Source organism: Dama dama, chromosome 1, assembly GCF_033118175.1.
Source record: "Dama dama isolate Ldn47 chromosome 1, ASM3311817v1, whole genome shotgun sequence".
NCBI lineage: Eukaryota > Metazoa > Chordata > Mammalia > Artiodactyla > Cervidae > Dama > Dama dama.
In genome coordinates, this window is record NC_083681.1 from 27,749,027 (window position 1) to 27,774,086 (window position 25,060).

The 25,060-nt window shown below is 44.1% G+C and overlaps 1 non-coding gene across 1 annotated transcript; it reads right to left on the reverse strand.

Moving 5' to 3' along the window:
* Positions 1-542: 542 nt before the first annotated feature.
* Positions 543-629, reverse strand: LOC133064883 (Z6 small nucleolar RNA). Its single transcript, XR_009694760.1, has one exon. It is a non-coding gene; the product is annotated as a Z6 small nucleolar RNA (small nucleolar RNA).
* Positions 630-25,060: the final 24,431 nt, after the last annotated feature.

Here is a 25,060-nt window from a genome sequence, read left to right on the forward strand (position 1 = left end):
CAAAATTCAGTGCTGTGGGGAGGGAGGAACTTGGCCCATACAAGTCCCCATTGTTTCTGAAACAGAAGCAGAGACCAGGAGAGAAGGGCAGGGCTCGGGGTGGGCCCCAAACCAGCCCAAACAAGGGGGCGGGGGAGCTCCAGCCAGGTGAGGGAAACAGGGTTTATTTCTGGGCTTTTGTGCTGAAGGACAGACAGGAAGCTGCACAGAATGAAGGGTGTGAGTCACCAGTGCAGTTGGGCTTGGGCCTGGCTGGTGGCCGGGCATTCTGGAAGCCACTCAGGAATCCCATGAGCATGCCAGGTCCTGAGGAGAACCCACCATTCCCCGTAAAAAGCCACTCCAGGTGAGGCTGGGCCCTCCCTCATCCTCCGATGGGCAGGGGGGACCCGTGCCCTTTCTCCAGGAAGCCGGGGCTGGAGCTCCTGCCGCCTCACTCCTGCGGCAGGGCCGGCTCCTTCTCCACCTGTCTTCTCACCTCTTCTCCGTGTGCAGCTGACCCAGGCTTGGATCCTTTCCTGTCCCCACTCCTGGTAAAGAGAGGGCCCAGGTTCCGTGTGGCCTGAGCCCTGGCTCCCAGGGTCCCTCAGGGAGAGCCCAGTGCTCTGGAGGGACGGAGCCCCGCACCCCACATTCCCCAAACACCCCACACCGGCTGCTCAGAGGGGCTGGCAGGAGTGCAGGACCACTCAGGCTGCCCTTCCCGGAGCAGGAATAGCTTAAGAGGTGGGTTACCTTTCTCTGCTGAACCAAGATTTTGGGAGGCGTGGGAAGATAAGAGGTCCATTTCTGTCCCACCTACACATCTTTACACACACACACACACACACACACACACACACACACACACACACACACACACACACACACCCCCCACACCCACACACCCACCCTCCCACCCCACTCATTCAAAGGGTGGCAACTCAGCCCTCCTTACTCTAGGGGGCGCTCTCCAGTCAGATGCCTGACAGCCGCCTGGAGGCACTTCCAGAAGACCAAGGTCCTCTCGGTGCCAGAATCTCAGCAGGAGTTCAAGGCCAAGGTGAGAGGCCTCAGCCCTGCCTCTGAAGCCACCCACAAAGGCCTCGACACCGCAGGCCGCAGGCGGATCTGGCATCCTCGGACACCCCTCGCCATTGCCAGGCAAATGCTCCAGCCAAGGCACGTGTGTAGAGCAAGCCTGCCACCTGGTGGTGAGGCTACTCAACTACAGACCGGGGCTCTGGAGGGGGCTCGGTGGGGCTGGGGCCCCTCCAGGGCTGATCCCTGAGGCAGTGCTCTCATGTGCCGGCTGCATGGAGCCCTTCCCAGAACCCATCCAAAGATGCTCATGGGGGCAGAGAGCAGGGGTGGGGTGGGGTGGGGCTGGGTTCAAGAGCTAAGGCAGGGGACCCAAGGGCCAGGCCTGAACGAACTCAGAGAAGAGATTTCATGTGTTTCTGCCCTGAGGAAGCAGCAGCCTGCGGCACTGGGAAGCTCAACAATCCAGGTTTCTCTCCTGGGTCTACCAGCACCCAGCTCTGAGGTCGATGGTGGGCCTTTGCTTGGAGGATCCGGCAAGACACAGCCCTGCTCTTGAGGAGCTCGTGGGCTTGAAGCAGTTCACACCGTGAGCCAGGAGCTGACAGTTTGGAGATCAGCTGCGATTAGGAACAGGAAGGACCTCAGGGGTCAGCTGGCCCAACAGAGGCTGCAGGACAGGTTTTGTGAGCCCCTGCCCCCACGTGCAAAAATGTCCATAATAAAATTGCATTTTATGACTTTGGTATAAAGATGAATATATTTATACTACACAGGTGGCTCAGCAGTAAAGAATCTGCCTGCGAGGCAGGAGCCACAAGAGACCCAAGTTTGATCCCTGGGTCAGGAAGATCTCCTGGAGGAGGGCGTGGCCACCCACTCCAGTATTCCTGCCTGGAGAATCCTACAGACAGATGAAAATGGCGAGCTCCAACCCATGGGGTCAAAAAGAGTCAGAGTCAGACACGACTGAAGCGACTTAGCACACATGCACGCACACCCTATAACATTTCCACAGCCTAAATTTTGGGGTTTTCTTTCTTCTGACTTTAGAAGAAATTAAAACCTTTCCAGATGCCTAATGGAAACATGAACCTTGAATCAATCCAACCTCTTCATCTTGCTGATGATACAGAAGCCCAGAGGAGGACAAGGTCTGCCCGCCATCACACAGCAGGCACTGGCTGGGCTGGGGGGCCACAAGTAAGCCCTCGGAGCCAGACTAGGGTTCTCTTCATTACCCATTTAACCTCTTTCAGGAGACAGAAGAATCCCTGCTACCTACACTGCAAGCCAAGGACAAGCCCCCTCACCCAGCCCCTCCAGGCCCCTTTGGTTGCCCACCACGTGGAGAGAGCTTGGCTGGGTTCCACCCACTCCTCCCCACCCTCCCAGCAGAAGCTTTCCCTCCCCCAGTCCTGGCCAGGCAGCCAAGTCACCACCACCACCACAGCTCTTTGGCCTGCTGTCTTATTAATTCCTAATTTCCAATTTGCAAGAAGAGAGAGCTTTAAACCTCCATCTCACCAGCCCAGCAATCACACAGATGTACCAAGTATCTCTGGACAGCCTTTAATTTATCTCCCAGCGCACGCGGGCACTGCTGAGAGACTTGATGGCACCAGCTTAAACATAATAAATTACTCAAGTACCAGAGATTAGTTAATAAAGCTCCAGGCTCCCTCCAAGCCCCTGCTGACTTGGTCGATGACACCAAAGGTTCCTTTGATGCTGCCCAGTGCAGGGGAGGGGGCCTGTGATAGGTGTCCCCTGCTCTGAGCCAGCTGTCCAGTCCTCCTCAGGACCCTTGTCACCAGGCAGAAGTGGTGACGTGGCAGAGAGGCAGGGGCCCCAAGAAATGCCAGGGCAGACTCAGGCATTTCCCACTCCAGGCCTCAGTATATCAATGGGGTCATTATCAAATGGTGGCAAGTCTGACCCTTGCTTGGGCACAGCTTGGAAGACCAGGGGTCAGAGGACGCCCAAGAATGAAGCAAGATGTCGGCTACCTTTGGAGCCAGGTGAAGGGAATGGAAATGTTTTTCTTGAAGACATAAAGGGCCAGAGATAGTCTTGAAGCATTTGAAGGTCCATCCCTGCTGCTCACTCCAGGTACCTGCCAGGTGTGTCTTCACTGGGCCTCGCATCCGTACCATCTACCATCTTCTATCCCTGACCACAGTTCTGCCTTGTCTGTATGGACCTAGTCCACCCCCTCTCTCCACCAGCATGATCTTTATATAGCCCAGCTCTAGCCACATCATTCCTCGGACTACAGTGTGTGATGCTCTTCCATTGCCTACCTAATAAAACTGGCTCCATACCACTTTTATTGCATTGTCTTCCCCTGCTGGTCATGAACATTATCAGACTGGGAAAGATGCTCGAGGGAGAGGGTGCAGCTCACCTTCTAGGTGACATTCTCATTTATCAGGTGGTTCCACAAATTCCTACAAGAGACAAAGAAATGGGCAAAAACACTCCGAATTAGTTCCTAGACCAAGACACTGAGAAAAGGGCTTCCAGGGAGGGTGGGGGGTAGGAAAAGGCTATCTGTAAAGTGGTAAGCATTACCAGAATTCTGAGCTATCCTGGAAAACCCCTCTTCCTTAAGAATCTCTCCCTAAATTAGCCTCAGCTCAGGCATCCCAAGCCCCAGCTGATATCGAGAAAGATGAACCAAATATTTACTTCTTCTTCATTTCTCCTGATACCAAAGCCAGAGCTCCTGGCTCCCAGGCCCCGCCCACCCCAGGCCCCCACTAGGGGCCCCCTTGGTCCCAAGTCAGACCTGAGAGCAGGGAGTGGGACTTCTTCCCCAGTCCCCTGGCACTGAGGTGCTCTTGAAGCTATTAAAAAAAAAAAAAAAAAATTGTGATCCATAGTCATCTTTGTTCCCAGGCACTAATACTACTCATTGTTATCAGCAATAAAAACCTCTTCAGTATCTCTAATTCTTTCCTTCCATAGTGCTCAAAATACTGCCTACACATGCTCTTGTTTAGGCAGAGATGGCCTCCCTCACACAATAGGTGGTGGCTGAATATGGTGCAAATTGAATCACATTGTAAACGTGCAAGGGAATCCTAACATGAATCCTTTAATAAAGAGAATAATCACCCCTTAATTTTTCATTAGTATAAACCCAGGTGTTCCTAGAATGAGTATGTTGGATGTGGACAGAACCTATACGTGTACACACACATACACACACACACACACACCTGAGAATGCAACCCACCATGCCCAGAATAGCCCCAGGTACAAAGCAGGCTTAATATTAGTAAGAACCTGACAGAGATACCAAGAGTATATTTTTTATAGTGACACTGGTCAACAGGAACACCAAAGATTATATAAGACTGCTTCCCCTTAAGGAAAAAGGAAACTGAGGCCCCGATGGAGCGATGGTTTACTGCTGTCCCCCACCTCCAGAAAGAGGTGTTCCAAGCATTTATAAAAACTTCTGCGTCCCTGCAGCACAGAGAACTCTGCTATATTATGTGGCAGCCTGGATGGGAGGGGGTTTGGGGGAGAATGGATACATGTATATGTATGGCTGAGCCCCTTCGCTGTTTGCCTGAAACTAGCGCCGCATTGTTAAACAGCTCTGTCACTGTGGCTGTCGTATCCACTCAGTCGTGTCCGACTCTTTGCAAACCCATGGATTGTAGCCCACCAGGCTCCTCTGTCCATGGAATTCTCCACGCAAAAATACTGGAGTGGGTTGCCATTCCCTTTTTCGGAGGATCTTCAAAACCCAGGGATCGAACCTAGGTCTCCTGCTATACCCCAATACAAAATTAAAAGTTTAATAAAAAATAAAAATGAAAAAAGCATGATGATATTTAAAATTTTTAGAAGAATTCTGGGTCCCAAGAAGATGGTATATTCTAGAATTAATTTATTAATGCTATCATTATTATGGAACTAGAAAGGAAAAGGCTTTTTACTCTCAGCCTGGAGCCTGGGATGAAGAGAACTCTCCCAGACCTCGCCCACCCACATCTGATTCAGATAATTCCAACATTCATCCCACAAACCTAGTGGTCGATGACCTAGATCCTCAAGCCACTGGCCACTGTTTTATGCGTGGCTCAGATGTCAGCTGAAGACTTGCCTCCCCTTCCTCCATATCAGTAAACCTGACCCCAAATCCTCAGCCTGTGGGAAACCAGAGCCTCTGGCTTTCACGCGCCCCCCACACCTGGCTAATCCCCATTCTTACTGTCTTTGGCCTGCATCCACAGTGACCACCTCCATCCTGCTCTGTGCCACCCAGGGCACAAAGCTTAGGCTCTGTGGGGGGTTCACAAAAGTACACATGCACCAAGCGCTCCCCGGCTTAGGAGCATTCCCGGGAGTGCGGCTTCCAGGAGAGGGGCCCTGCGGGACAGCACAGCATGTGGGGTCTTGCTGCCTCTCTCGTCCCTCACTTCCCTGTCCTCCTGAGAAAATAGTTCATTCTTCTCCTTGGTCTGCACAAAGCAGTCTCTTTAATACTTAGGTTCCTTAGAGTCTCAGCTTCTCTCCTTTCAGAGCCTAAGAAAATAAAATACCTCAGCAACACAGCTGAGAAAGAGCTCTCAACCCAACCCAACTGTAAGCGCCATGAGGTCAAGGATTGGGTCTTGACATGGACTGTAAGTAGCCCAGAGCTCACTTTAATAAATGCCACCATTACAGCCAATTCTCATGACCCACAGTAGTCACGTTCCATGAAATCAGCTCAAACACTGAATTAGAAAATGCTAAACATTTGTCCCAAAGGGAAATATAGGGGGAGGTTTTGTGAGCCTCTGGTCACATTTTCATCAACTGATCAACATGCCACCTTTTTAAAAACGCATTTCTGTTTAAAGACACTGATTTAACATCACTGTTGATTCATTAACATTGAACTCACGACCAGTGGTGCTATAACTCATGCCCGATCAGAGCTTATCTAACACGTGTTTTCTCCATAAGGCACTTCACAGCCTTCTGCGCTCGGGACACCAGACAGCACGGTAGCACCGCACGTGGGGACCATTTTGCAAGATCGCCCAAAAAAAGCACAAAAAAAAATGTAGAAAAAGGTGGCACAAAAGAGCCCACGAGAAACACTTGTTTACAGGCTGAGAACTGAAACAAGAAGGCAAAGTGTCGCCTTGTGCGACCTCCACTGAGAATGTGCACATCAAGCAATTCCAATTTCTCACCATTCTGCACATGTCTGTGAGTACCCTAGAAAGCACCATGAGGATCCATGGGGGAGTCATGCATTTTAACAAGCAGGTGAATTTGAAAACACGGAATGCACCCATAATGAGGATAGACTGTCCCTATGTGCTGGGGAGTACTACTCAGCCATAAAAAAGGAACAAACAGTGGGTGCAGGCAACTGCCTGGAGGGTTCAAAGAGGCCAGTCTCAAAGCTTCCACACCATATGGTTCCACTTATATGATACTATTGAAAAGCCAAAACTGTAGCAATAGAGAATGGATCTGTGGGTGCCAGAAGACAGAGGTGGGAGGCAAGTGTGGCTTAAATTAAAGAATAGCTCAAGGGAATTGGGGAGGGGGTGTGATGAAACTATTCTGTATCCTGATGGTAGCGGTGGTAATGCAAATATCTGCATGTATTAAAATTCATGAACTGTACATCAAGAGAAAAAAGGTCATGCTACTGTATGATAATTTAACAAATAAAATAAATATGTAAGCAAATATCATAATAAGGATAACCAGAGAGGCGCCACTGCAGCTGCCTTGCTGCAGGGAATAGGGCCTCAGGAGAAGATGCATGTGGCCATGTGAGGCCCTTCCTTGTGGCCTTGTTGGAGGAAAGAAAGTGACCACGCGTGCCTGGGTTGTGGTCTCCTGCCCCATGCAGGTGACTCCTACAGCCTGCTAGTCACCAAGAGAGGGTTGCCAGGTCTGGAGGCTTCTCAGCCTCATTCCGTGCATGGGCTCCTCTGCGAGAGGACCCCACTCCTCCAGGGTCCCCAGGGCATTGGCTTTATATCCACACGCAGAGATTCCCCCTCAGAAGTTAGTGTTGCCCCTAGCAACCAGCTCTCTCTCCAAAATGCTTTGAATACAGACTGCCTCAGGAAGACTGCTCCTCAGAACTGATTTCTAAAAGACCTCCTATCACTATGTGAACAAAACATTTTTAAACAGAAAATTTAACAAGGTTTTAAAACAAAGATTCATCCTTTTCATCCTCTTCTGACTATGTGGTTGCTGAGTGGCTTGGGGGGGACAGGGGACTTGCTGTTCTTCCCAAAGGAAAAAAGAAGGAACGATGGTGGCAGACAGTCAAATGCTACCTGTTCTGGGAGACCGATGAGAGGTAAAATAGAGGTCGTGTGATACCTGTCCAAAATCTGGTAGTGCAGGTCTTAGCACATAGTAGGTGCTTAATAAGTCCCAGAAAATCAAGACAAATTCCCAAGACTAAAAGAGCTGTACAGTATAATGGTTAAAACACAGACATGCCTATTGAATATCATCAATAAACATTGCTGGTACCCAGTAAACAGCTTGCAACAAAGATGGGTTTCAGTGAATAAATAAGATACGGCCCACACTTTCTGAGGTCTCCAGGTCTAGGGGAGAGAAAGATATGCATAAATAATTGCACTATCAGGCAGAGATGCTTGATGCTAGAATAAAATAAAAGAACATGCCACGGGAAAATGGATAGGAGGAGAGTATTAATCAAAGTTCTTTGGTTGCAAGTGACAGAGTCTCAACTTAAATGAACAGAAACAAAACAGCCAATGCATTGGTTCACATAATTTGAAAAGACCTGAGTGTATCCAGAGACTCAAATACTGATGTCGATAGAACGATACCATGTTGATAGAAAGTTCAGCTCTTCTACAATCCTTTGTCCTCTGCCTTCATGAAAGAGGTCTTAAAGTTTAGAAATGAATCTGGCTTGAATCCCAGCTCTACAATTTACTCGCCTGAGCTTTTCTGAGCTTCAGCTTTCTCATTTGTAAAGTGGGAATAATAATAACTACCTCACAGATGGTAGTTGAGGGTTAAAGGTAAACTATAACTGTAATTTTTGTTGTTGAACAAATCCTATATCCCCTTTTCAGCTCAATGATCTTATCTTCTAATCCCAAGTACCCATCCATCCATGCACCCATCCATCCATGCATCCATTTATCCATGCATCCATTCATCCATCCACTCAGTATGTATTAAACACCTGCTCTGTTCCAGGTAATATGCTATACACTGAGATTAATATGCCTACCCTGCTATTAATAAGGTAGGCTCCCCAACCTCCAGTTACTTACAGGCAAGTAAGACTGATAAGACAAACAAATATGAAACACTAAAGTGTGAGGAAGTACATAGGATTAGTACAAACAATCCCTAACATCTGTATAGTGCTTTTCCTTCTTAAAGAACACTGCTATATTCAGTCACTCCACTAAAGTCTCATAACAATCTCATGAGATATATCATCATTCTATCTTGCTAATGAGAAAGCTGGGGCAAGTTTTCAGTGATATGACTAAAATGTTCATAGTGGGTGGGAGGCAGGAAAAAGTTCTCCTTTCTGTGATGTTATATTCGTGTGGAACATAAAAGGTTTACTGGGAGGAGAGGAAAAAAAAAAAAGATTTGTTTTGACATTATTTTGAAATATAGTGACCAATAAAGAAGCCATAACCAGACATCAGAGAACTGAGGACAGAATGGGCCATATGACACAAATACCACCAGCGTGAACAAGGGGGAAAGGGCTGATGCGTGAGCACAAGCAGTTTGCCATCTGGGTAGAAATGTCTCGATCAGAACATGAGAAGTGGAATTACACCACAGTGTTCACATTTTTCTTTTCAATCTTGACAGAAATTTTGCAGGACCATAGAGCTCTAGGCACTAGTAGTAAAAAAAACCCACCTGCCAATGCAGGAGACATAAGAGATGCAGGTTTAATCCCTGGGTCAGAAGATCCCCTGGAGGAAGACATGGCAACCCACTCCAGTGTTTTTGCCTGGAGAATCTCACAGACAGAGGAGCCTGGCAGGCTACAGTCCATAGGGTCACAAAGAGTTGAACATGACTGAAGTGACTTAGCATGCAAGCACAGAACTCAGAACTCTAATCTAATACGGACCCTGTGTCTATTGCATCTTCAGATTTCCATGCCATCTTTTAGGGACATTAGGATGATCTTTGGCTTCCATCTTCTCAGTCTCCATACTACCTTTATTGGATGCAGATACGATAAATATTTGCCCAAGGTGACACGGTGAGCAGGCCAAAATCCTGGAAGTTGAACCCAGGATTGAGATGTCAATTCTGGTGGCTAGTCAATCACCCGATGCTGCTCCCCGTACCAGATGCCAGAGGCAGAAAAGGACTCCTGAGCGTCTCGTGTGCCCCACCTGGGTCTGAACTGCCTTGAGGAATTTCCCATCATGATCTGAACCATTTCCCCTTCTTTCCTTTTCTCCCACCAGGGTGAAACTGACCCACTTCTTCAGGTCCCTTAACTCACAGGTGACATATGCCTTCCCATTGTGTTGGATCAGCAAGGGAGAGACTTGGGTGGGGACGTGGATCCCCCAAAAGTCTACCTGCTCCACCTGTAGGCAGAGTGACATCTGCTGGCCATGCCAGGGCACCCTGGCCTTGCCAGGATCAGAACACTTCCTGCCAGCGGGTGAGGCAGCCTCCACCTGGACTGAGGGTGGGGCGTGGAGGGTTGGACTAAAGCAGCACTTTGGAGTCAGTCACCTGGGTTTGATCTCAGCTCTGCAGCTTCCGAGATGTATGATCTAGCAAGTCCCTTAACTATTCTAGACCTCAGTTTTCTCACCCACAAAATGGGGATGCTAAGAGTGATATTAATAATAGCATTTGTGCTACAGGATTGTTGTAAGGCACAGAAGAGTTTATCATGCAAATTTATTTCTTCAGTCTTATATGTGTGCCTGCTGGCTTAGTCATGTCTGACTCTTTGGGACTCTATGGACTGTAGCCTGCCAGGCTCCTCTGTCCATGGAATTTTCCAGACAAGAATACTGAAGTGGGTTGCCATTTCCTACTCCAGGGGATTTCCCCCGACCCCTTATGGGTATTGAAATTCTTACCTTTGTTTTACTGCTGACAGGTGAGGGTCAGGGAGGAGCATGTGTGTGTCCCCAGAGATCCCACTGGGAACTTCCAGAAATTTCCTGGGATACAAAGAGCAGGAAAGCTTTGCACAAAGTAAAATCATAGAGTCCTGTAACCGGGGGCAGCGGAAAATTTTGGTCGTTGGGCTTGCTTTTTTTTTAATCCCAGAAAAAATATAAAATAGTTGTAGAAGAAAGAGTAGATAAAGTGGAAGAATAAATGGGACATTTTCCCAGCTGGGCAAGGGGGTGCTGATTGAGTACAATCAACGCCACCAGCCCGCTAACGAGACCCAATCAGGCGGGGCGATTAGAGATATTCTTCAGGGAAAGAAGCCTGACAGCTGCAGGAAAGTTTCTGCTTTTCTAGAAAAGGGGGAGTGGGAGAGACAGGCAGAGTGGTGTGGCAGGAGTGGGTAGGGGGGTGGGGCGGAAGCAAGAAGAGGGAATCAACAAAGCATCAGCACCAGCCAGTCCTTTCTTGAAGTCAAAGAAGAAAGAAGGCCAAGACAAGAGAGGAGGATAAAGGTTTTAGGGGGAATCTGCCACTGCCTCCATTTTCTCAGAGGCTGATTTTCACAGTCTTTCCAACCAACTTCCGTCCTCTTGCTGGACTAAAGAGTCCTGGGCTAAATAACCATGCGCACTGAGATGGGTGTGGCTTGAGTCCCTAGCAAAGATCACAGCTCACATCTGCAAAACCTATTACATGTTACAAAGCTCCCTCATGTACAGAATCTCATTTTGACCTCACAGAAACCTTTGAAGGAGAATTTTTTTAATTAATTAGTTTATTTCTTTTTAGTTTTGGCTGCACTTGGTCTTCATTGCTGTGTGCAGGCTTTCTCTAGTTGTGGTGAGTGGGGGCTACCCTCTAGCTGTGGTGCACAGGCTTCTCATTGCACTGGCTTCTCTAGTTGCAAGGCTCTAGGGTACACAGGCTTCAACGGTTGTGGTGCATGGGCTTAGTTGCCCCAAGGCATGTGGGATCTTCCACGGCCAGGGGTCAAACCCATGTCTTTTGCATTGGCAGGTGGATGGATTGTTAACCACTGGACCACCAGGGAAGCCCCTGAAGGATGTATTTTTAATATATTCCTCACTTGAAGGGTGACTTTAGTACAGCTCATTTTATATGTATTTATTGAGCATCTACTTTGCATGCAGTATTCCATTAGCTTGAACACAATAGTGCCTGCTTTCAGGGAGCTCTGAGTCTGGTAAGAGAGACCTATATCATTTCAATAAAGTCTGGCAGCTGTTCTTTGCAGCAGAATGACAACTAATAGATGGAGGAGGAATTGCTTATTTAAAAATCATTATTTTGCAAGTTTCAAAAGAATAATTAAAATTTTAGGCAAGAACCATTGGAATGCTAAAACCACGGAGTAAAAATTTGATGAGGACTAGGATATTGACAATCTTAAAGTATCTCCCCATAGATTACTTATTAATTACAAATGAGGAAATGATAAACTTCCAGTAGACAAACTTGGAAGGCAGCACTTGACAAAGTAATCAAATTAAACAAGACCAAAAACAGGACAAAGAGGCACCCTATGCCTCTTGATACAATGCACTGAAATGGATGCAACAGAATTTATGTAACACACTTGCCAGAAATGTTTAATCTGAAGTTAACCAGGAAGAAACCATCACACATATCCAAACAGGACATTCGACACACCAGCTGTCCTGCACTCTCCAAAACTGTCAAGGTCATGAAAGATAAAGAAAGGCTAAAGAACTACTGTTCCAGATTAAAGAAACAGACGTGATCTCACAACTGAATGCAATGTGTGATAATGGCTTGGGTCCTGTATCAGAAAAAGAATTCCTCTAAAGGACATTCTGAGTATAATTTGGTGACATTTGAATAGAGCTGTACAAGAGCAGAAGCCTGTTGAGAGTGGGTAGATAAGTGAGTGGCAGAATTCAACTGCCTACTTGACATCCACACAATGATGTCTAAAAGACTTCTCATCATTAGTTCTTGATTTTTTCCCACCCTCAAACCTGTAACTATCATATTTTCCATGTGAGTTAGTATCACCAGCATCTACCCAGATGCTCAAGCCAAGCATCTAGAAGACATCTCTGTTTCTTTCTGCTACTTTCACAACCAATCTATCAGCAATTCCTGTTCACTGTACATTCAAAGTATACCCCACACTGACTCACCGCTTCTCACCTCTACTGCTACAACTCTGGTCCAACCCACTACCATCTTACGAGAGGACTACAACAATAACATCTTCATTTTCTCCTACAAGTCATCTTTAACACAGGGGCTAAAGAAATTTTCTTTGCTTATAAGTCAATACATGCTACCACCTTGCCTTAACCTCTCCAAAGTTCCTATTGAGCTTAGAACAAAATCCAAGAACATTCTATCTCCTCCCTGAAAGAAACTCTTATCTCCTATATTCTCCGTGCTGAGCTTTCTGAAAATCAAACCCAGAATGGTATCCTGTGAGTGGCTGAATTACTGCACAAATTGTATTTCCAACCTTGCAGGGCATCCTATGGTAAAACTAAGACATGGATTGAGAAGAAATAAGATCCTGAAAATTGGACTGGGGACATATGAGAAGTTCCCAGTGAAGTTAAGGGTCCCTACATTCTCTGAAGTCTTCCTTGTAGAAGCAATTCTTACATTTCCTCCTTACATTAAGAAGGTTTGCTGCGTTTTTGTCTGAAGAACCCACAATGATCTGTCCTAATGTAGTTGCCTTGCAAGACGCTGAAGATTCTCCTTAGGACCCCTGCCAAACCTCTTTTCTTTCAATCCTATAACCAGTCAATCCTAAAGAAAATCAACCCTGAATAATCACTGAAGGACTGATGCTAAAGTTAGCTCAAAATCTTTGGCCACCTGATGGGAAGAGCTGATTCTTTGGAAAAGACCCTGATGCTGGGAGAAATTGAGGGCAGAAGGAGAAGGGGGCAACAGAGGATGAGTGGTGGGATGGTATCACCAACTCAATGGACATGAGTTTGAGCAAACTCTGGGAGATAGTGAAGGACAGGGAAGCCTGCCAAGCTGTAGTCCTTGAGGTCGCAAAGAGTTAGACACGACATAGCAACTGAACCACAGAAATCTGGGGGATATGTGTGGAAGTGAATATTATGTGTGGGAGCAAGGTGAAAGGAACATAAAGTTGGATCCGGCCACATTTATTTATTTGGGCCCACTAAGCAGAGATTCTGGATTCTCTATCAGCTTGAAGGGCCAGGAAGGGCTCTGTCAGCTTGTTTGGTTAGTTGACAGAAACATGAATGCAAACATGGCCTACATTAAATTAAGTTGAAATACCAAAACTGCCTTGGTATACAGTGGAGGAAAGTATCTAAAGACTTAAGGAGATGGGAATATTAAAGTGAATTTATTGAATTGGCAAAAAAAAAAATCATTTGGGTTTTTTGGTAAGGTGTTACAGAAAAACCCTAATGAATTTTTTTGCCAACCCAAAATTATGTAGGACCTATTCACCCACCCCAGCAGGGTCTAAAGGACATACAACTATGAGAAATCCATTTATGAGAAAATCCCAGTGTCATTAAAGAGTTCATTAGTCACCCTTCTCTGTGGTTTGGAAATTACAATGAGAACTGGTACTGTTGAACAAGGATCTCTAAATGGAATGGATATCATGGAATACTGGGCAGCAGGGCCCAAGCAGTAGCATTAATTGCCAGAGTCCAGGCAGGCATGGTTACTGTGATGGACAGCAGAGTCAAAGCAGTAATCAAAATATTTCTGACTCTCAGAGACCCATGGCACTAACTAGTTGATCATGATGCCCCTAGAAGAGAAACAGATATATAGTCCATTAAATTCTTATAAGCAGATGAGTTCTAGGTCTATGAACAGAAGTCCAATATGAAAGACAGAAACATGGTCACAGCCCTTCAGTCAATCCCAGGCTTGAGTCAGTTTATAGACTTAGAATACTTTGAATAAACAGGAGCCTGGGTCCACTTTGCCTCATTGCCAAAAACCTATCCTGTTAGTCTTCCTCCCAGTCTTCTCCAAAGGGGATATATAGACATTTACCTGAGTAATTGTGCTTTGGAGGAAGAGAAATAATTGTAATAATTGTATCTTTTAGAGATTTCTAGGCATTGGCTGTAAACTGACACTAATTCCTAGAGACCCCAAATGTGTGGTCCACCAGTAGAGTAAGAGCTTATCCATGGAAGTTTAGTTCAGGTCCCTCTCATAGTGGGACTTTGAAGGCTCAGTGAGTCCTTGAACCCAGTCTGCGGTTATTTACCCATCTCTGGAATACGCAACTGGAATCCAAGGTCAGTAACTGGCAAAACCCCCATATTGGTTCCCCATCCTACAGAGAGAGGGTTTTTCTAGCAGGAAATGCCTGGGGGAAGCCACAAGTACTGCCTATACCTACACAAATAGTGAACCAAATGTAACACAGCATCCCTGAAGGAAATGCCGGGATGAATGCTACCATTAAGGACTTGAACGGTGCAGGTGTAGTGATTCCCACCCCATCCCCATTTAACTTACCTAAGCAAAAACAGATGGATCTTGGAGAATGACAGTGGATTATCATAAACTTAGTCAGGTGATGACTCCAATTGCAATTGCTCTTCCAGATGTGGTTTTGTTGCTTGAGAAAATTAATATATCCCCTGGTACCTGGTATGTAGCTATTGAGCTGGCAAAGGCTTTTTTCTCTATACCTGTTAGTAAGGACCACCAGAAGCAATTTTCTTTCAGCTGGTGAGGCCAGTCGTATACCTTTACTGTCCCACCACAGTGGTATAAAAACTCTCCAGGAATATGTCATAATTTAGTTCACAGTGAATTTGATCACCTTTCCCTTCCATAGGACATTAAATTGTCCAATTGCATTGATAATATTAATAGCCCTGATGAACAGGAAGTAGCAACTCTCCTAGACATAATGGTAAGATATTTGCAGTCAGAAGATGGGAAATAGGGACTTCCCCGGTGGTGCAGTAGATAAGAATCCTCCTGCCAATGCAGGGGACACGGGTTCAATCCCTGGTCTGGGAAGATTCCACATGCTGTGCAGCCGCTAAGCCCATGTGCCACAACTACTGAAACTGTGCTCTAGGGCCTGTGAGCCACAACTACAGAGCCTGTGCCCCTAAGGCCTGTGCTCCATAATAAGAGAAGCCACCACAGTGAGAAGCCCATGCAACGTTAATGAAGCTCCTGCTCACAGCAACTAGAGAAAGCCTGCATGTAGCAAGGAAGACCAAGCGTGTGTGTGTATGTGTGTGTGTGTGTGTGTGTGTGTGTGTGTGTTGCTTAGTCGTGTCTGACTCTTTGCAATCCCACAGACTGCAGCCCACCAGGTCCCTCCATCCATGGGATTCTCCAGGCAACAACACTGGAGTGGGTTGCCATTTCCTTCTCCAAAAGGAACTATAGAGTAGCCAATAAATAAAATAAAAATTTCAAAAAAGAAATGAGAAATAAATCCCACAAAAATTCAGTTTTTCTACCAGTAAAATTTCTAGCGGTCCATGACTGTGGGGTATGTCTACACATCCCTTCTGAAGCAAAGGAGAAATTGTTGCATCTGAACCCTCTACCACACACACACACACACACACACACACACACACACACACACAAATTGGCATAACATCTAGCAGGTCTAGCAGGTCTGTTCGAATTTTGGAGCCAAAATATCCCTCATTTGGGAATGCTTTTCTAACCCTCTAACCAAGTAATCCAAAAGTCTACTAGTTTTGAGTGGATCCAGAACAAAGGAAGACTCTACCACAGATACAAGCTCTTCTGTAGATTGAGCCACATGATCCAGAAGAGCCCATGGAAGCTGAAATGTCAGTAGGGGACAGAGATGCTGTTTGAAAACTTTGATGGATATCTGTAAGAGCCTTAAGATTATGGAGCAAAGCCATGACATCTTTTAAGAATAACTACTGTCCTTTTGAGAAATCCCTTTTGGCTTCGTACTGAGCCTCAGTAAAGACTAAGCACCTAACCGTGGGCCACCAGAATAATTGTGGGTTATAATGCAGGCCGCCTGAGCTGCCATGATGAACTGGGTGTTACCTGACTCACCAAGCCATACAGTTGGGTATTCCCACTAGCACTCTATTACCAAATAGAAATGGTGTATATGAGATCAGGCTCAAGCGGGTCAGAAAGTCAAAAGTAAGTTGCGTGAGGTTGTGTCCCAAGTGCCCATGGCCTCTACTCCTTCTACATTAATTTCTTTCCCTGGGCCTGCATCTTGGCCGCTTGGGGAATATTCTATGGCCAGCTGAGAAAGAGAAAACGCAACCTAGTCTACAGATGATTTTGCATGATACACAGGCACTGCCTCAGAATAGACAGGTGTAGTATGGCATGTTCTTTTCTGGAACTTTCCAGAAGGACAATGGTGAGAAGTCCTCCCAGTGGGCAGAACTTTGCACCTGATTGTTCATGTTGCCTGGAAATAGAAATGGTCAGACGTACAAGTCTACACCCAGTCTTGGGCTGTGGTCAATGATTTGGCTGGGTGGTCAGAGACCCGGAAGTAACACAACTGGAAAATTAATGACAAGGAGGTTTGGGAAATAGGTGTGTGAATAGACCTTTCTGAATGGGAGATAATGTGAAGTTGTATCAGTGCTCACCAAAAGGTAACCTTGGCAGAGGACATTTTAATAATTTAGTAGATGGAATGACCACTCCACAGATACCAGCAAGCTTCTTTCCTCATTGCTAAACAGCCCATGAACCAAGTGGTCATCATTCAGGGATGGAGGTGATGCATGCCCTCAGCAACATGGGCTTCATTCGCTGAGGCTGACAAGACTACAGCCACTGCTGAGTGCCCCATCTGCCATCAGCAAAGACCAACACGAGTCTTTGATATGGCACCATTCACCAGGATAATCAGCCAGCTGCCTGTGGCAGATTAATGACATTGGGCCACTTTCACTATACAAGGTGCACCTTTTGTTCTTACTGGAACAGACCCTTACTCTGGACAAGGATTTACTTTCTCTGCCCCCAATGCTTCTAACAAAACTACCATTCATGGATTTACAAAATTCTTATTTACCATCATAGTACTGTACACAGCATTGCTTCTTATCAAGGAACTCACTTCACAGCAAATGAAGTGCAGTATTGGGGCTGCACTCATGGAATTCACTGGTCTTACCATGTTCTGCATTGTCCTGAAGCATCTGACTCGATAGAACTGTGGAACAGTCATGGTGCCAGCTAAGTGGAAAGACTTTGTGGGGCTGGAGCAAAGGTCTTCAGAAGGCTGTATGTGTTCTAAATCAGCATCTAGTACATGGTGCTGGTTCTCCCACAGAGAGGCTTCATGGATCTAGGAAGCAAAAAGTAGAAATAGGACTGGTTCTATTACCTATCACCCCGAATGACAAGACTTCACTAGGAGATGCAACAATGATTCCACTGAAATGGACCACTCAGGCACTTGGGGCTCCTCATGTCTCTGAATCAACAAGCAAAGAAGTGGGTGACCGTACTAGTGGGATGATTGATCCTAATTATTAGGAAGAACTAGGTTGCCACTACGATAATGGAGAAAGTATGTCTGGGATACAGGAAATCCTTTAGGGCTCTCTTAGTACTCCCATGTGCTGTGATTAAATTCAATGGAAAACTGCCACAACTTAGTTCAAGCAGGACTGCTAATGGCCCAGACACTTCAGGGATGAAGATTTGGGTCACCTCATGAAGCAAAGAAGTCAGACCAGCTAAAGTGCTTGTTAAGGACAAAAGGAATGTAAAATGAGTAGGAGAAGGAAGTTAACATACCACCTATGAGCATATGACCAGTTTTAGAAACAAACATTATTAACAGTCATAAGGGTTTCTTCCTTATTTTGTTATGATATATATATATCATATTTGCATAAAATATATTAATACAGATATTTAATTTTACATTTAAGTGTATTATATTTATAACAAATTGTTGTTGTTCAGTCACCAAGTCATGTCCAACTCTGCAATCCTATGGACTATAGCATGCCAGGCTTCCTTGTTCTTCACTATCTCTTAAGGCTTGCTCAAATTCATGCCCATTGAGTCAGTGATGTTATCTACATTGCATCAATATATACTACATTGCATCACTGCCTACTACATTGATTCGATTCATACTACATTGAACCATTTCATCTTCTGCCCTCTCTTCTCCTTTTGCCTTCAATCTTTCCCAACATCAGGGTCTTTTCCAATGAGTCAGTCTTCACATCAGGTGGCCAAGTATTGGAGGTTCAGCTTCAGCAGCAGTCCTTCCAAGGAATATTTAGGGTTGATTTCCTTTAGGATTGACTGGTTTGGTCTCCTTGCTGTCCAACAGACTCTCAAGAGTCTTCTCCAGCACAATTCGAAAGCATTCATTCTTCAGCATTTAGCCTTCTTTACAGTCTAGCCCTCACATCCATACATGACTAGTGGAAAACCAAAGCTTTGACTATACAGGCCAGCAAAGTGATATCTCTGCTTTTTAATATGCTATCTACATTTGTCATAGCTTTCCTTCCAAGGAGTAAGTGTCTTTTAATTTCATGGCTGCAGTCACCATCTGCAGTGACTTTGGAGCCCAAGAAAAGAAAATCTGTCACTCTCTTCTACTTTTTCCTCTTCTATTTTCCATAAAGTGATATTTTTATAATGAACTTGGGCAAACACCAGGAAATGGTGAAGGGCAGAGAGGCCTGGCATGATGCAGTCCACAGGGTCACAAAGAGTCAGACACAATAGGGTGACTGAACAACAATATATAATAGGTAATTTATATGTAATGTAATGTAAATAATATATAATATATAAATTTATATGTAATGTAATGTAAACAATATATAATATATAAATTATATGTATTTATAATATCATTGTTATGATAAATATAAATAAATATGGATAAAACTACATAAATATGGCATATAATATTTTTCTTCTCTTATTCCCTTATCTAACAACAGACATATTAATAGTAGTTAACTTTATACCTCAGTATTTAAGATACAAGACAAAGAATGGTGAACACCATGCAAGGACTTTGAAATCTCTTCTGTGGAAAATATTGGTATGTTTTTCTTTGTTCTCAGGATAGTTCTTTCATGTTAGACAGAAGTAGGACATCATTATTGTCTTTATTTGGATACTAGGTTTAAGGAGCTGTGTATGGGTACCAAGTAGGCAGGGGGTGGTCTGTGATGATCATTTCAACATGTCAGCTTGGCTAGGCTGTAGTCCCCAGTTATCTAGAAGTTGGTGTAAAGATATTTTGTGGATATGATTAAAGTCCATCATCAGTAGCCTTTAAGTAAGAAAGATTATCCTAGATAATCAGAGTAGTTTTAATTTAATCAGTTGAAAGCTTTAAAAGCAGGTCTAAGGCTTCCCTGAGAGAAGAAATTCTACTTGTAGACAGCAGCCTTAGTTCATGGCTGAGAGTTCCAGCCTACCTTCCCTGATAGCATCCCTACAGATTCCAGACTTGCCTAGCCAGCCCCCACAATCACGTGAGCCGATTCCTTATAATAAATCTCTTGATATGTATTTCCTCTTATTCAGCTTCTCTGAATGAATCTCCACTAATACAATTAGGGGGTCACAGGATTTTATATGACATAGGACAAGTATCAACACTTAAACATCAACAGCAAAATGAATAGCGGAAGTAGTGAGGGGGTTGAACAGAAGGGATCTGTGGTAATGGTTAACTGATCATGAAGAAAAAGAAAGTTCCCTATGGTACCATGCTGTTTTTATAACTTTTTTTTTTAAATCAAGTGTTGGAAAGCAGAAGGCTGCCATCAGCTATCATAGTGGAAATTTCCAGGCCTTCACCCCATTTTTTAGGCTGGGCAGACCCAAACCCACAGATGAAGTGGCGTCTATATTATATTGTAGAAATATCCTACAGTGTCATCACAAGTATATACAGTCTATACTACACCAATCCTTCCCCAGAGTGACATGAGGCATTGGCCAAGATGATCGCACCCCAAGGAAAAGGAAATATCTTAACTGTTCAAGGACCATTAGAAGCAGGATTTGAGCTGACTCTGATACCAGGGAACTCAAAACGCCATCAAAATCTTGATTAGAGAAGAGATTTTGGGGGTGAGGTGGGGGCCAGGATGGCAGAGTAGGAAGATCGTGAGCTCACCTCCTCCCACGGGCTCACCGAAATTACAACTATTAACAGAGCACCTATTGATGAGAAAGACCTGAAGAGTAGCAGAAAAAAATCGTCTACAACTAAAGATATAAAGAAGGAACCACAACAAGCTGTGTAGAAGGGGCGGAAATGAGGTATAGTCAAGACCCATAGCCTCAGGTTAAAAACCCACAATGGGAAGATAATTATGATTGCAGAGGCTCTCCCCAGCCCAGGGGCCCTGCTGCAGGAAGATGAGCCCTCAGAACCTTTGATTTGAAGGACAGTAGGGCTTACTTTGGGGACAGCCAGGGGACTGTAGGAAATAAAAGACTCCACTTTTAAAGTGAAACCACTCAGTTGTGTCCGACTCGTTGAGACCCCATGGACTATAGCCTACAAGACTCCTCTGTCCATGAAATTTTCCAGCCAAGAATACTGGAGTGGGTTTCCATTTCCTTCTCCAGGGGATCTTCCTGACCCAGGGATTGAACCTGGGTCTCCCGCATTGCAGGCAGACACTTTACCATCTGAGCCACCAGGGAAAATCTCTCATGTTCTGAGACCCAGGATAGAAGCAGTAACTTGAAAGAAGTCTGGGTCAGACCCACCTGCTGATCTTGGAGAGACTCCCAAGGAGGCAGGAAGTAACTGGCTCACCCTGGGGACATAGACACTGGCTTAAGCCTTTTGGGGGGAGTTTCTTCTACTCTAAGAACACTGGTGCTGGCAAGTACCATTTTGGAATTCTCTTCCAGCTTAATATCACTAGGACTTGGCCCAACCAACCAACTTATCAGCACCTATCAGTACTAGAACGTCTCATACCAACCAGGTGACTGGGGGTGGGGAGCACAGCCCCATCCACCATCAAGCAGGCTGCTTCAGAAAATCTGATTCCCAACCACCAGTGGGCCAACACCAAATCCAGTACCCCAGGGCCCTGAAACCACAGGCCCCAGAACACAACTTCACCTACCAGTGAGCTGGCACTAGGCCCAGGACCCTTTTGACCCCTCCTCTGCCCACCACTGGGTCAACAGCAGCCCTGGGACCCCCAGGGCCTTGCAACCACCCAGCCCAGGACCCAACTCCACATATTAGAGGGCCAGCAATAGTCCCAGGACACCTGGGGATCTACAGTCAGTTGCCTCATGACCCAGCATTGTCCGTTAGTGGCCAGCAGCCTCAACACAAAACAAAGCCTGGCAACCAACCAGACCAGGAACCAGCCATGCCCAGAGTAGTCAGCCCACCACAACAGAAGGGTCCACACAGCCCACATAAAGGGCAATCCTAGAGCATATAGCTAAAGTTGCCAGAGGGGAGTGCACTGCTAGGACCCATAGGACATCTCATACAGAAGCCATTTCTCCAAGATCAGGAAGTATGATCAACTTTCTAAATACCTAGAAATAAAAATAGCTAGTTAGGCAAAATGAGGTGACATAGGAATATGCTCCAAATGAAGGAACAAGATAAACCACAAAAGAACTAAGTGGAATAAGCAACCTAACTAATAAAGAGTTCAAGAAAATGATCATAAATATGCTTAAGTAATTCAGGAGAAAAATGGATAATAGAGTGAAAAGTTTGAAATTTTTAAGAGGTTGAAATATAAATAGGAACCAAATAGAGCTGAAGAATGCAATAACTAAAATAAAAACTACACTAGAAGGAATAAACAGTAGCTTGGATGATTCAGAGGAACAGATCAACAAAACGAACTGGAAGACAAGTGGTCAAAACCACTGAAGCTGAATGGAGAAATGAACTTTAAAAATTAGGACACTATAAGATATAGTCAAGGACACCATCAGATGTACTATATTTATATTATATAAGTCCCAGAAGGAGAAAAGAGGGGGAAAGGGGAGCAGAAAACATATTTGAAGTGATAATAGCTGAAAACTTCCCTAACCTGGGAGGGGAAACAGGCATCTAGGCCTAGGAAGCACAGACAGTCCCAAACAGGATCAACTCAAAGAGAATCACATCAAGACACAATTGTAATTAAAAGGGCAAAAATTAAATGTAAATAGGGAATATTAAAAGCAGCAAGGGAAAAGCAACAAATTGTGTACCAAGGAACTCTCATAATTTTATCAGCTGACTTCTCAATAGAAGCTCTGCATGCCATAAAGAAGTGACATGATGTATTTAAAGTAATGAAAGGGGAAAACCTACAACCAAGTATATTTTATCTAGTAAGGCTTTCATTCAGATTTGGAGATCCGAAATTTTACACACAAGCACACGCTAAAAGAATTCAGCACTGCCAAACCAATTTTACATGAAATGTTAAAGAAATTTATCTAAGTAGAAAAGGAAAGGCCACAACTAGAAATAATAAAATTATGAAAGGGAAAAAAATCTCACTGAAAATGGCAAATGTACAATAAAAGTAATAAATTAGCCACATATGAAGCTAGTTGGAAGGTTAAAAGACAAAAGTAATAAAAATCATCTTTGTCCACAATAAGTAGTTAAGGGATACACAAAACAAATAAAATGCAAAATATGATGTCAAAAACAATAAACATGAGGTTGAGGGGGAGTAAATATGAAGGGCTGTTAAAATACATTCAAACTTAAGAAATTAGCAACTCAATCATATACATGTAAACTGCTACATATAAATCTCAGGGAAACCACAAACCAAAAATCTATAATACATATAAAAGGGAGAGGAATTCAAACATAATGCTAAAGACAGTCACCAAATCACAAAGGAAGAGAGCAAAATAAGAAGGAACAAAAAAGATACAAAATCAATCCACTAAAATTAACAAACTGGCAATAAGCACATACTTATCAATAATTACATGTAAATGGACTAAGTGCTCCAATCAAAAGATATAGAGGAGCTGAATGGATACAAAAACAAAACCCATATACATGCTGCTTACAAAAGACAGATCTAAAGACACACACAGTCTGAAGATGAGGGGATGGGAAAGAGTATTCCACGCAATCATTTCGTGAAGTATGTAAGTCACATCATTATGCTGTACACCTTAAGTAGAGTGATATGTATCGATTATATAATCAATAAAATTGGAAGAAAAAGAGTAAAGGTTTTAGAAGACAGATGATGAATGGAGTTTAGGCTCAAGTCCACCCACGGTGAGTTCATTGAGCCTATCAAGTTATTCTGTGATTATTCTGACATCTGGCAGAACCCTTGTATTGTTTCCCTGGCCTATGGATTAAAGGTTATTAAGATGAGGGGAAGGAATCAAGTGGAAACCCATGGCTCTCACCTTTGGTAAAAATAGTATAACAGAAATAGTGCTGTAACTGGCGTATTGCAGAAGTTCCCACCACTATCAAAGGTATGAGGGTGATAGTCCACATCCTATTCCTTTTCAATTGCCTATCTCAGCCCTGTGAAAACACGGCTGATCATGACAGATAATGCTGATGACTAAACTTAACCAGGTGGTAGGCCCAATTGCAGCTGATGTGGCAGATATGGTATGTATCCAAGATTAGATCAATCCAGTTTGGACTAGAGGTTTCGGAGGACAAATGATGAATAGAGTTTAGGCTCAAGTCCACCCACAGTGAATCCACTGAGCCTATCAAGTCATTCTGTGGTTATTTTGGCATCTGGCAGAATGCTTATAGCTAATGATTTGGCAAATGTATTCTTGATCCCCATCAGCAGGAAAGATGAAAAAAATAATGTGCATTTACATGGTCAGGGCAGCAATATACAGATGTCATATTTCCAAAGGGTTATGTTAACTCTTTGCTAAAGTGTAGTGCACAAGGCCCATGTTCACCTTGACATTCCACAGACCTTCCTGATGGTCTATATCTTAATTACACTTAGTGAGTTAAAGCGAGTATCCTAGATGTATTCTAGATGCATGCTTTCCAAAAAATCTGTGAAGAGTCATTTTTTTTTTTAATTCATCACATCACACTGAATTTTATAAACTTCAGTAAAAGTGAATTACCAGGAAAACAAAATAAAATACAGACATACAAAAGAGCTTTAATTACTAGATTCAATAGACACAAAAGCACATTTCAATAAATATATAATCAGAAATATAGGGAAAAAGAATTACAAAACCTGTACACATTGCAAGTGTTCATTGAACACTTTCATTGAAAATGAAAGTTCATTGAAAATGCACTTTAGATTATTAATACAAAAAATTACTATTACCCTCAAAACTTTTTGTCATTCTTCAAATGACAAATTTGCCTGATTTATAACTAAATAAAATATAAGAGTGAATACTGATTCCCTATATTAAATATGTTTAAGCTTACTTCCTTCTTGCTTGTAAAATTATGTAAACTAGGTTGTGTTGATTATAACCCTGCTTGAAGGAATAAAATATTTCTAAAACATGTCTACCTCTGGTGGCTCAGCAGTAAAGAATCTGCCTGCAATGCAGGAGACACAAGAGACCCAGTTTTGATTCCTGGGTCAGGAAGATCCCCTGGAGAAGGAAATGGCAACCCACTCCAGTATTCTTGCCTGAGAAACCCCATAGACAGAGCAGCCTAGCAGGCTGCTATAAACCATTTCTATAATTTATTTAATTGTACCACTCACAGTAAAGGAACCAATTTTATAGAGGCTTGTGGCCAGAAATGAAAGAAGAGATTTTTAAATCATTTCAAGTAAGTCCAGGGTATTTATTTCTAAATTTTCTTCAAAATGAAACAAGTGATACTATAGTTTCAAAATCACTCTTCAGTTCTTCATGATGCAACCCCAAT